We start from the raw sequence: 13,422 nt of genomic DNA, 5'->3' as shown, positions 1-13,422 counted from the left end.
TGTTCTGGATGACTGTGTGATGACGCTCTCGGTAGCCGGTGTGAACAAAACCTTTAAACAGGTCAACATTCACAAAGCTGCTGGGCCAGACAGATTACCAGGACGTGTACTCAAAGCATGCGTGGACCAACTGTCAAGTGTCAGTTTAGATATTTTCAACCTCTCCCTGACCGAGTCTGTAATACCTACATGTTTCAAGCAGACCACCATAGTCCCTGTACCCAAGGAAGCGAAGGTAACCTGCCTAAATGATTACCGCCCTGTGGCACACATGTCGGAGCCATGAAGTGCTTTGAAAGGCTGGTCATGGCTCACATCAACAGCATCCTCCCGGACACCCTAGACCCACTCCAATTCGCATATCTTCCCAACAGATCCACAGATGATGCACTCAATCACACTCCACACTGCCCTTTCTTACCTGGACAAAAGGAACAGCTATGTGAGAGTGCTGTTCATTGACTACAGCTCAGCATTCAACACCATAGTGTCCAAGAAGCTCATCACAAAGCTAAGGACTCTGGGACTAAACACCTGCCTCTGCAACTGGATCCTGGACTTCCTGACGGCCGCCCCCAGGTGGTAAGAGTAGGCAACAACACGTCTGCCACGCTGATCCTTAACACTGGGGCCCCTCAGGGGTGTGTACTTAGTCCCCTCCTGTATTCCCTGTTCACCCAAGACTGCGTGGCCAAACACGACTCCAACACCATCATTAAGTTTGCTGACGAAACAACAGTGGTAGGCCTGATCAATGACAACGAGGAGACGGCCTATAGGGAGAAGGTCAGAGAACTGGCAGTGTGGTGCCAGGACAACAACCTCTCCCTCAATGTGAGCAAGTCAAAGGAGCTGATCGTGGACTACAGGAAAAGGTGGGCCAAACAGGCCCCCATTAACATTGATGGGGCTGTAGTCGTGTGTACGTCGAGAGTTTCAAGTTCCTTGGTGTCCACATCACCAACGAACTATCATGGTCCAAACATACCAAGACAGTCATGAAGAGGGCACAACAACATTTTTCCCCCCTCAGGAGACTGAAAAGATTCGGCATGGGTCCCCAGATCCTCAAAAAGTTCTACAGATGCACCATCAAGAGCATCCTGACCGGGTGCATCATCGCCTGGTATGGCAACTTTTCGGCATCTGACAGTAAAGCGCTACAGAGGATAGTGTGAACGGCCCAGTACATTACTGGGGCCAAGATTCCTACAATCCGGGACCTATATAATATGCAGTGTCAGAGGAAAGCCAATACAATTGTCAGAGGCTCCAGTCACCCAAGTTATAGACTGTTTTCTCTGCTACCGCACAGCAAGCGGTACCGGAGCGCCAAGTCTAGGACCAAAAGGCTCCTCAACAGCTTCTACCCCCAAGCCATTAGACTGCTGAACAATTCATAAAAATTGCCACTGGACAATTTACATTGACAAGCCCCCCTCTTGTACACTGCTGCTACTCACTGTTTGTTTGTTACCTATGCATAGTCACTTTGGCCCCACCTACATGTACAGATTACCCCAACTAGCCCGTACCCCTGCACACTGACTTGGTACCGGTGCCCCATGTATATAGCCTCGTTATTGTGTTACTTTTTATTATTACTTTTTATTTTAGTAAATATTTTCTTCTTGAACTGCACTGTTGGTTAAGGGCTTGTAAGTAACCATTTCACGGTAAAGTCTACACTTGTTGTATTCGGTGCATGTGGCAGAATATTTGATTTGATTTTACTTTGTGCCGTTCATCTTTCCCTCGATCCTGACTAGTCCCCCAGTCCCTGCTGCTGAAAAACATCCCCACAGCATGATTCTGCCACCACCATGCTTCACCGTAGGGATAGTGCCAGGTTTCCTCCAGACGTTACGCTTGGCATTCAGGCAAAAGAGTTTCATCAGGCCATTATCCCAGAGTCTCCTCTTTACTGTTGACGTTGAGACTGGTGTTTTTGTGGGTACTATTTAATGAAGCTGCCAGTTGAGGACTTGTGAGGCGTCTGTTTCTCAAACTAGACACTCTAATGTACTTGTCCTCTTGCTCAGTTGTGCATTGGGGCCTCCCACTCCTCTTTCTATTCTGGTTAGAGCCAGTTTGCACTGTTCTGTGAAGGGAGTAGTACACACCGTTGTACCAGATCTTCAGTTTCTTGGCAATTTCTTGCATGGAATAGCCTTCATTTCTCAGAACAAGAATAGACTGACGCGTTTCAGAAGAAAGGTCTTTGTTTCTGGCCATTTGGAGCCTGTAATCGAACCCACAAATGCTGATGCTCCAGATACTCATCTCGTCTAAAGAAGGCCAGTTTTATTGCTTCTTTAATCAGGACGACAGTTTTCAGCTGTACTAACATAATTGCAAAAGGGTTTTCTAATGATCAATTAGCCTTTTAAAATGATAAACTTAGATTAGCTAACACAACGTGCCAATTGGAGCACAGGAGTGATCGTTGCTGATAATGGGCCTCTGTACACCTATGTAGATAATTCATAAAAAATCTGCAGTTTCCAGCTACAATAGTCATTTACAACATTATCAATGTCTACACTGTATTTCTGATCAATTTGATGTTATTTTAATGGACAAAAAATGAGCTTTACTTTCAAAAACAAGGACATTTCTAAGTGACCCCAAACTTTTTAACGGTAGTTTATGTAATTAAGGTATTTCTGTTTTGTATTTTTAATACATTTGCAAAAATGTCTAAACCTGTTTTTGCTTTGTCATTATGGGGTATTGTGTGTAGATTGAGGATTTGTTTTGATCTAATCCATTTAAGAATAAGGCTAACGTAACAATGTGGAAAAAGTCAAGGGGTCTGAATACTTTCTGAATGCACTCTTTCTTTGGATTTAACAACCTCAATTGCTGTATTCAAAAAGGTTAACTCACCAATTACTGTGCCTTAGTCTGAATTTTAACAAGGTTTGCGCGTTAATGAGATGCAGATCAAATTAAGGTGTCTAGATTATGTTCATCGCAATTGACCCATTTCTTTCAATTTACCTGGAAAACAACTTAGGGCATCAACCAAGACGCATCATTTTTTTTTACAGTAAATGTTCATAGGTCACAGTTGAATTTGCATCATTTTAAAATTTCCACACTCTTGAAAGTGGTGGCCATGTCTGACTGAAGTGTGGCATGGCGTGAGGTGGTGGACTCAAGGAAGTGTGGTCACTATGACTTCCTGTAACAGAATGTGGTCGTGGGCGTCTCAACACCGGGCTTGGGCTGAGCAGACTGAAGCAATTGCCAAACTGTCCATGACTCCTGGCTCGGTAGCCATGAGTGAACAAGTTAGTTCTGCTCAGACCTGAGAGTAAAGAAAGGGAAGGATGAATGGAGTTAGAAGGAAAGAGTGTGTGGGTGTCTGTGAGAGAGAGCGAGTTAGAGAGGAAGTGTGACAGCGTGCAAGAAGGAAAGAGAACACAAATCATCATGGAATATTACTGGAGTCACACAGAAAGAGAGAGAGAGAGGAGAAAAAGTGAAAAGAAGAACCATCTAGAAATCTGGAAGGGCTGTTAAACATGTAATTAATAAACAGTGTTAACCATCTCCAACCTCAGCCATTTACGCCCCCTCAACTCCCTGAAATAGTCTCAGGGCTCTTCTTCTAGATAAGGCCATTACAATCATCTCAAGCACTATTTTACTGTGAACAATGATAGGATAATTATAATATCTTATGCATATGTACACTGAGTGTATAAAACATTAAGAACACCTTCCTAATATTGAGTTGCACCCCCCTTTTTGGCCTCAGACCAGCCTCAATTAATCGGGGCATGGGCCGTTTTTCATACACACGGGAAAATGTTGAGCGTGAAAAACCCAGCAGCGTTGCAGTTAGTGACACAAACCCGTGCGCCTGGCACTTACTACCATACCCTGTTCAAAGGCACTTAAATCGTTTGCCTTACCAATTCACCCTCTGAATGGCACACATACACAATCCATGTCTCAATTGTCTCAAGGCTTAAAAATCCTTCTTTAACTGGTCACCTCCCCTTCTGTGTAGATGAAGTGGATTTAAGTGACATCAATAAGAGATCAGTGTATATATTCTGAGTGTGTTATAGTTCAGCTATCTCTAATGTGCATACTTGAGTACCATTACAATTCCAAGCACAGGGAACTTACATTAGAAAGCATACAGTATTACACAATCTCTAATGAGTGATGCTTTTCATCCACAGCCCAGAGACCATGGGTGTTAAAGGGTGGCTAAACTTCCTAATTTGGCCTAGTTTTAGATTTGGTTCATTAATAAGAAATGCTAGCAGCCATGACTGAATTAAAATGTGAATCGTGTCTGTTCGCAGGTGGGAAGAGTTCTAAAAACTATTTAGCTCATTAGCTGCAGCCGGTTGGTGTGCGATCATGACAAAGTTGGTTTCTCCGTGGCTAGTTAATAAATTACACAATGTAATAACACAATTTTTATGTTGCACACCTTTCGGTTCTCATTAAATGCTTTCAATATTTGTATATGAATTTCTACAATGTATAGTTGGTTTGAGGTTAAGTCATTGAAATTTGGAGCTATTGGAATTGTAACATATTGTCCCATGTACATTGTGTAATATATCGACAGTCCCTAACTAGCCCCATAGGGATATCCAAAGCCAACTTAAACTTACCACAGACATTACGATTGGGTCACATGCAGCTGTACTCTGAATTGATGATTACTTGTTTACTGCCAGCTGTGGGCAGAATTGAAACTAACCCAACCGACATTTACGTTGTGATGCAGTCACGACCACACAAAATTCTGTTTTGGATGAGACTGACTTTATGACCAAAATTATTCTATTTACACTTTCTAGTCAATTTTGACAGTAGAATAAATGTTGGACTCATATCGGTGCCATATGATAACCAGTATAGGTTGGCTAGTGGGAATTGTCGCTGATTGTAATATGCTTGGCCTAACACATTTTTCGCCTCATGACTTTTTATGCATTCATGCCACCACCCTGTTGTATACAGTATATGCTCAAGGAGCATTTCGGTCACTGAGGCATCAGCGACTGCTATTAGAAGACAGTGGCAGATGCAGTGTCCTCAGGTCCCTCATCAATTGACAAGGTTGCTGTGAACTAAATTCCCCAAGAAGCTAAATTTGAAAGGAAATTTCCTCAAAACTGGGCCAGGAATCATTATCTTTTCGTCATCCATGGTTGTCAGTGACAACCTTTAATATGCAAATATTTCTGTTAATTCTTCTATGACATTATTACTCAGGGTTACAGATGTTCTTACTGGATTTCAGGTTGACTGTTTGGGGTTTGTTATAGGCCTTGGTTTTTCTGTTTATATTTAGAGGTTGACATTAGCGTGTTGGGCGCACTAATTGGTGTCACTTCATTGTCAGTATGTGTTACACCTGTGGTGACTTGTCATCTCGCTAGCACAGGTGATATTTAAGAGCGGCTGGCCCAGTGCTCCAGTTGGCTTGAGAGATGGGGAGGGTTAACACCTTTAGTTGGCTCTCCCTATTTTATATTTAAAAAAATCCTTCTTCCCTGTTTTTGTTCCACCTTTTGGTTTGCTTCCTGTCTCTAAGAATTGGAATGGGTTTTAATTTTGTTTGCATCTTCTTGGGCAAATTTAGTGGGCGCTCAAGGTGGGTGTCTTTTAGGTCCCAGTTGTTGTTGCTCGTCAACTTTCAGTGGACACCCCCATGAATGTCTTTGAGGGCCTCTCCTAGACCCCCACCGGTTTTGTTTCGGTTGTTAATGACTCTTTGTTGGTTCCCCCTACTGTTTGAGCAACAATTTATGGTTTCTTGCTAGGGAACCTAACAAAATGGGGGCTCGTCCAGGATTCTGTTTCCCTGGAATATGATAGTTGCTCTAATCAGATATTTGAGTGTTCTAAAGACACTTGTGGTAGTTTGTCACAGACATCCAACCAGAGTGGTTATAAGATTGGTGGAATTATTTTGAAAGTTAGTGTAGTTAAATGTACGAAGGCAAATCTGCTCATCATTGCAAAGTATTATGACATCAAAGATGCACATGCCAATTCAAAAGCAGTAGTCAAAGAGTTAGTGGAGGAGGAAATCCTTTCGGAGAGAGAGGATGATGAAAAAGGTCCTACGGGTGGTAGAGTACACCCTGTAGACATGCAATTGCGAGACGTAGAACTAAAAGCAAAATGGGAACAGTAGAAATTAGAGCTTGTGCACAAGGAAAGAGAACGTGAGGAGAGATTGGAGCATCAGAAATTAGAGCTTGAGCACCAGGAAAGGGAAAGAGAATGAGTAGCCAGACAAAAACAGGAATGTGAGCGTGCCATTCGACTAAAAGAGATGGTGCTGGTAGCACGACAAAGAGAGAGATCTAGAAGTACTCCGAATCAAGTCTGGCCATTCTGCTACCTCAGTAAAGTTTGAACTTGGTCAGAACAGCCGGCTTATATCACCTTTCAACGAAAAGGAGGTGGATATATATTTTACTCTGTTTAAACGGATTGCCACATCCCTAAAATAGCTCCTCAAGTTTTCTTATGGGAGAAGCTCAGAAAGTGTATGCCACTTTATCTCTTGACCAGAGCTCAGATTGACACTGTTAAAATTGCTATTGTTTAGTTTATGAGTTGGTCCCAGAGGCATACAGACAACAGTCCCGTAAATTATGAAAGACCAAATCACAAAGCCATGTTGAATTCGCAAGGGAACAAGCATGTATTTCATTGTGGTGTGTTTCTCCAGAGGTCAAGGACCTTGAGGATTTAAAGACATTCATACTTCTCGAGCAGAATTGCCTTCACAAAAGGGTTGCTACCTACATTTTATGAGCACAAGAATCTTTCTCTTGAGAAAGCTGCAGTCCTTGCAGATGAGGTTGCGTTGACACATAGAACTACCTTCACAAACAAAGCACTCAGTAGTTATCCCTAAACAAAAAGCAATCCAGAGAAGTCTCCTCCTACTGCAAAGTTTCAGTCTTTTCCCCCAGTGACCAAAGACAAGGATTGTCAGAAAATGTTTTTTGTATCCCCCAGTATCTTTTCTCACGGCAGTAATGATGCACATCGTCTCTGTGTCCTAAGTTGAAACAGAAAAAAAATGTATTCTTGTGGGAGCCCTCCAGCCCATCAAGTGTGTAGATAGGACTGGTGTTTCTCCTAAACAAGATGTTGAATCAGATCCTTTGTTTCAGACAGGTTTGTGTCTGAAGAGTGGCGATGCTGTTAAGCAGCCAGTGAAGACACTGTGAGACACTGCGGCAGCCCAATCCTTCATTTTGGAGGGTGTTTAGCTTTTTTTCTGACACTTCAGCAATTGGTTACAGTGTGTTAGTACAAGGTTTGGAGATGAGTTGCATATATAATGTGGAACTCAAGTCTGATCTTGTTTCTGGTTCCATTGTCATTGGGGTGAGGCCTAGCCTACCAGTGGAAGGGGTCTCATTCATTTTGGGAAACGATTTGGCTGGAGGGAAGGTTGTGCCATATTCTGTTGTTTGTAAGCAACCCAGAGTGGAGTAACCTGATGGATTATCAGAAACGTACCCTAGAGTATTCTCAGCATGTGCCATTACACATGCTATGTCTAAGAAAGTTGTTGGGGAAATTCTAGTGTTGAGGAGGATGTCAGCGGTCCCACCATGTTCGATCTGTCCGAGACGTTTATGTGTGATCCTGATTTCGGTAAAACCTCCTGAGTTGATCTCTCTTTTGAAAACCCCAAATGCGAGCAAGTTTGTAGAACCACTGAAGGAAGAGCGGGTCCCTACAGTTGACACTTCAATGTCTAGGAAGCAGCTGATTGCTGAACAGAGTAGAGGATTCCCCCTCTCCTCTTTTTGCTGAGATGTGTCCAGAGGAGGAGTTTGATCAAGTTTGTGTGGGTTACATTGTAAATAGGAAATGGCATTCTTGCGCCACTTCTGGCAAGACGATTGTCCTAGTGTATCTCAAATTGTTGTTCCAGTTACCCTTCTACAAGAGATACAGAGGTTGGCTCACAATGGTAAGATGGCAGGCCATCTTGGGGTCAACAAGACAAATTACCGTATATTGCATAACTTCTTCCAGCCTGGTCTGAAACAGGATGTTGTGACTTACTGTAAATCCTTTCTCGTTTGCCAGAGGACGGGTAAACCGAGTCAAGCTGCACCGGTTGCACTTTTTGCAGCCTCGTCCTTCTTTTGATTAACCTTTCAGCAGGGTTCTGGTGGACTGTGTTGGTCCTTTGACCAAAGCAAATACTGCTAACTAATTTCTCTTAACCATCATGTGCGCTGCCATTTATTTCCCTGAGGCCATTCCACTGAGGAAAATCACGGCTCCCAGTATAATTTAGGCCTAGGTGACATTCTTTTCAATGTTTGTACATCCGCAGATAGTGCAATCGGACCAAGGTTTGAATATCATGTCAAAGGTCTTCCAGCAAGTGTTACAGCAGTTGGGTGTTTCCCGTTGCTTCTCTAGTGCCTACCACACAGTCTCAAGATGTTCTGAAGTCTATGTTGAGAACTTACCACTTTGAGTTAGAGAAAGACTACGATGAAGGGGACCCTCTTGTGCATTTTTCAGTGCGGAGGTTGTTCAGGAATCTCTTGGTTTCAGTCAGTCCAAATTAGCTTGTGTTTGTACATCATGTCAGAGATCCATTGAGCTTGCTGAGAGAGGTGTTGTTTCAGGACAACGGCCAAAAAAACAAATCTGTTGGAGCGTGTTAGCGCTTTTCAATATAAATCGAACCGTGCCTGTGAGTTAGCCAGTGGGAATCTGGAGAAGGCACAAACAGAAATTAAAATTTGGTACGATTGAAAGGCCGAAGCTGCACTTTTGATGTGGCTGACCAAGTCCTGGTTTTGTTGCCTGTTCTGGGGTCACTGTTGCAAGATGGCTTTCCAAACCCTTACACCATAGTGAAAAAAAATCTGTAATCTGGATTACGTCATCGCCACCCCAGAGCACAGGAAAACAAAACCTGGCTGTGTCATGTCACCATGTTGAAACCATACTTCTCCCACTACGATCGGGCGGAAACCGGTAGTAATCTTCTGCCTGTGGCCACTGCTGTCACCGTTGACTATAGTCTTCCTCGAGAGCACGAGGAAATGCCAATATATCCTATGCCTGTGTGCCGGCTGAGTAACTCGGAGATTTTTGAAACCCTTGATGTCTTTTTGTCACACTTGTCTCTGGAGGATAAAGGCGACATTGTTGCACTTCTTTTAGAATGTCGTGGTTTGTTCTCGGATGTGCCAACTCAGACAAATGTACTAGAGCATGACATTGATGTTCAGGACACTGCCCCAATCAAACAACATGCCTATCAAGTGAATCCTGAAAAGAGAGAACTCCACAGTGAGGTGAAGTTCATGCTTGAGCACAGCATTGCACATTGTGGTAATAGTCTGTGTAGTTCGCCCTGTACATTAATACCTAAGGTGGATGGGTCTCTGCGTTTTTTTCCCGATTTTCGCTAACTCAATACCGTTACTAAGTCAGACTCATACCTTTTGCCCAGGATTGACAATTGTGTGGACTGTATGGCCCTGCTAAGTACATTAGCAAGTTCGATCTGCTGAAGGGATATTGGCAGGTCCATTTAACTGAGAGCGCCAAAGAGTTGTTTGCTTTTGCTTCTCCTGATGGTTTGTTTTCCTACCTTTGTCTCTCCCGTTCAGGTTTCAAAATGCTGGGACTCTTTTGGTCTCTGCACCGGTGCTAGCTGCTCTAGATTTCCATTGTCCATTTGCTTTGTACACCAATGCCAGCGATGTAGGAGCAGGGGCTGTGTTCCTACAGATAAACGATAACAATGTTGAATGGGGTACTTTTCAAAGAAGTTGGCCTCATATCAAAAACACTACTCAACTATCGAGAAGGAGACGCTCGCTTTGGTATTATTATTGTACAATAATAGTGAAGACATCAAAACTATGAAATAAAACATGGAATGATGCAATAACCAAAAAAGTGTTAAAAAAATCAAAATATACACTGCTCAAAAAAATAAAGGGAACACTTAAACAACACAATGTAACTCCAAGTCAATCACACTTCTGTGAAATCAAACTGTCCACTTAGGAAGCAACACTGATTGACAATAAATTTCACATGCTGTTGTGCAAATGGAATAGACAACAGGTGGAAATTATAGGCAATTAGCAAGACACCCCCAATAAAGGAGTGGTTCTGCAGGTGGGGACCACAGACCACTTCTCAGTTCCTATGCTTCCTGGCTGATGTTTTGGTCACTTTTGAATGCTGGCGGTGCTTTCACTCTAGTGGTAGCATGAGACGGAGTCTACAACCCACACAAGTGGCTCAGGTAGTGTAGCTCATCCAGGATGGCACATCAATGCGAGCTGTGGCAAGAAGGTTTGCTGTGTCTGTCAGCGTAGTGTCCAGAGCATGGAGGCGCTACCAGGAGACAGGCCAGTACATCAGGAGACGTGGAGGAGGCCGTAGGAGGGCAACAACCCAGCAGCAGGACCGCTACCTCCGCCTTTGTGCAAGGAGGAGCAGGAGAAGCACTGCCAGAGCCCTGCAAAATGACCTCCAGCAGGCCACAAATGTGCATGTGTCTGCTCAAACGGTCAGAAACAGACTTCATGAGGGTGGTATGAGGGCCCGACGTCCACAGGTGGGGGTTGTGCTTACAGCCCAACACCGTGCAGGACGTTTGGCATTTGCCAGAGAACACCAAGATTGGTAAATTCGCCACTGGCGCCCTGTGCTCTTCACAGATGAAAGCAGGTTCACACTGAGCACATGTGACAGACGTGACAGAGTCTGGAGACGCCTTGGAGAACGTTCTGCTGCCTGCAACATCCTCCAGCATGACCGGTTTGGCGGTGGGTCAGTCATGGTGTGGGGTGGCATTTCTTTGGGGGGCCGCACAGCCCTCCAAGTGCTCGCCAGAGGTAGCCTGACTGCCATTAGGTACCGAGATGAGATCCTCAGACCCCTTGTGAGACCATATGCTGGTGCGGTTCGCCCTGGGTTCCTCCTAATGCAAGACAATGCTAGACCTCATGTGGCTGGAGTGTGTCAGCAGTTCCTGCAAGAGGAAGGCATTGATGCTATGGACTGGCCCGCCCGTTCCCCAGACCTGAATCCAATTGAGCACATCTGGGACATCATGTCTCGCTCCATCCACCAACGCCACGTTGCACCACAGACTGTCCAGGAGTTGGCGGATGCTTTAGTCCTGGTCTGGGAGGAGATCCCTCAGGAGACCATCCGCCACCTCATCAGGAGCATGCCCAGGCATGGTAGGGAGGTCATACAGGCACGTGGAGGCCACACACACTACTGAGCCTCATTTTGACTTGTTTTAAGGACATTACATCAAAGTTGTATCAGCCTGTAGTGTGGTTTTCCACTTTAATTTTGAGTGTGACTCCAAATCCAGACCTCCATGGGTTGATAAATTGGATTTCCATTGATTATTTTTGTGTGATTTTGTTGTCAGCACATTCAACTATGTAAAGAAAAAAGTATTTAATAAGATTATTTCTTTCAATCAGATCTAGGATGTGTTGTTTAACCTGTTATGGCTAGAGGGCAGTATTTTCACGGCTGGATAAAAAACGTACCCGATTTAATCTGGTTACTACTCCTGCCCAGTAACTAGAATATGCATATAATTATTGGCTTTGGATAGAAAATACCCTAAAGTTTCTAAAACTGTTTGAATGGTGTCTGTGAGTATAACAGAACTCATATGGCAGGCAAAAACCTGAGAAGATTTCATGCAGGATGTGGCCTGTCTGACAAGGTGTCATTCTTCTTGTCTCTGTTTATTGAAGAGTGAGGATCTTAGCTGTCCCGTGACACTTCCTACGGCTGCCATAGGCTCTCAGAAGGCGGTAAAATGCTGAATCGTGGCTTTGCAGGCTCTGGCTGAAAAAAAGTAGCGCGTTTGGGTAGTGGCTGGTTACAGTACTGTGAGACTCAGGCTCGTGCCCGCGTCGACCGAAAGCTTTGTTTTCTTTCCTCTGTTTAGCTAAATGGACATTCCCGGTCGGAATATTATCGCTTTTTTACGCGACAAATGGCATAAAAATGGATTTTAAACAGCGGTTGACATGCTTCGAAGTACGGTAATGGAATATTTAGATTTTTTTTGTCACGAATTGCGCCATGCTCGCGACCCTGATTTACCATTTCGGATAGTGTCTGGGACGCACGAACAAAACGCCGCTATTCGGATATAACGATGGATTATTTTGGACCAAACCAACATTTGTTATTGAAGTAGCAGCCCTGGGAGTGCATTCTGACGAAGACAACAAAAGGTAATCAAACTTTTATAATAGTAAATCTGATATTGGTGAGTGCTAAACTTGCCGGGTGTCTAAATAGCTAGCCTGTGATGGCTGGGCTATGTACTTAGAATATTGCAAAATGTGCTTTCACCAAAAAGCTATTTTAAAATCGGACATATCGAGTGCATAGAGGAGTTCTGTATGTATAATTCTTAAAATAATTGTTATGCTTTTTGTTTACGTTTATCGTGAGTAATTTAGTAAATTGTTAGCAAATTCCGCTGAAGTTTGCTAGTATGCTAGTTCTGAACGTCACATGCTAATGTAAAAAGCTGTTTTTTGATATAAATATGAACTTGATTGAACAAAACATGCATGTATTGTATAACATAATGTCCTAGGTGTGTCATCTGATGAAGATCATCAAAGGTTAGTGCTGCATTTAGCTGTCTTCTGGGTTTTTGTGACATTATATGCTAGCTTGAAAAATGGGTGTCTGATTATTTCTGGCTTGGTACTCTGCTGACATAATCTAATGTTTTGCTTTCGCTGTAAAGCCTTTTTGAAATCGGACACTGTGTTTAGATAAAGGAGAGTCTTGTCTTTAAAATGCTGTGAAATAGTCATATGTTTGGAAAATTGAAGTTTTTGTATTTTTGAGGAATTTGTAATTCGCGCCACGCCTATCATTGGATATTGGAGCAGGTGTTCCGCTAGCGGAACGTCTAGATGTAAGAGGTTAAGTGTTCCCTTTGTTTTTTTGAGCAGTATATTTGAGATTCTTCAAATAGCCAACCTTTGCCTGGATGACAGCTATGTACACGCTTGGCATTCTCTCAACCAGCTTCATGAGGTAGTCACCTGGGATGCATTTCTAATAACAGGTGTGCCTTATTAAAAGTTAATCTGTGGAATTTCTTTCCTTCCTAATGTGTTTGAGCCAATCAGTTGTCATGTGACAAGGTAGGGGTGGTATACGGAAGATAGCCCTATTTGGTAAAAGACCAAGTCCATTTTATGACAAGAACAGCTCAGATAAGCAAAGACAAACAACAGTCCATCATTACTTTAAGACATGAATGTCAGTTAATTTGGAAAATGTCAAGAACTTTCTTCAAGTGGAGTCACAAAAACCCTCAAGCACTATGATGAAACTGGCTCTCATGAGGACCGCTACATG

The sequence above is a fragment of the Salmo salar genome, chromosome ssa09 (assembly GCF_905237065.1).
Source record: "Salmo salar chromosome ssa09, Ssal_v3.1, whole genome shotgun sequence".
Classification (NCBI taxonomy): Eukaryota; Metazoa; Chordata; class Actinopteri; order Salmoniformes; family Salmonidae; genus Salmo; species Salmo salar.
This window is presented reverse-complemented; position numbering follows the sequence as displayed.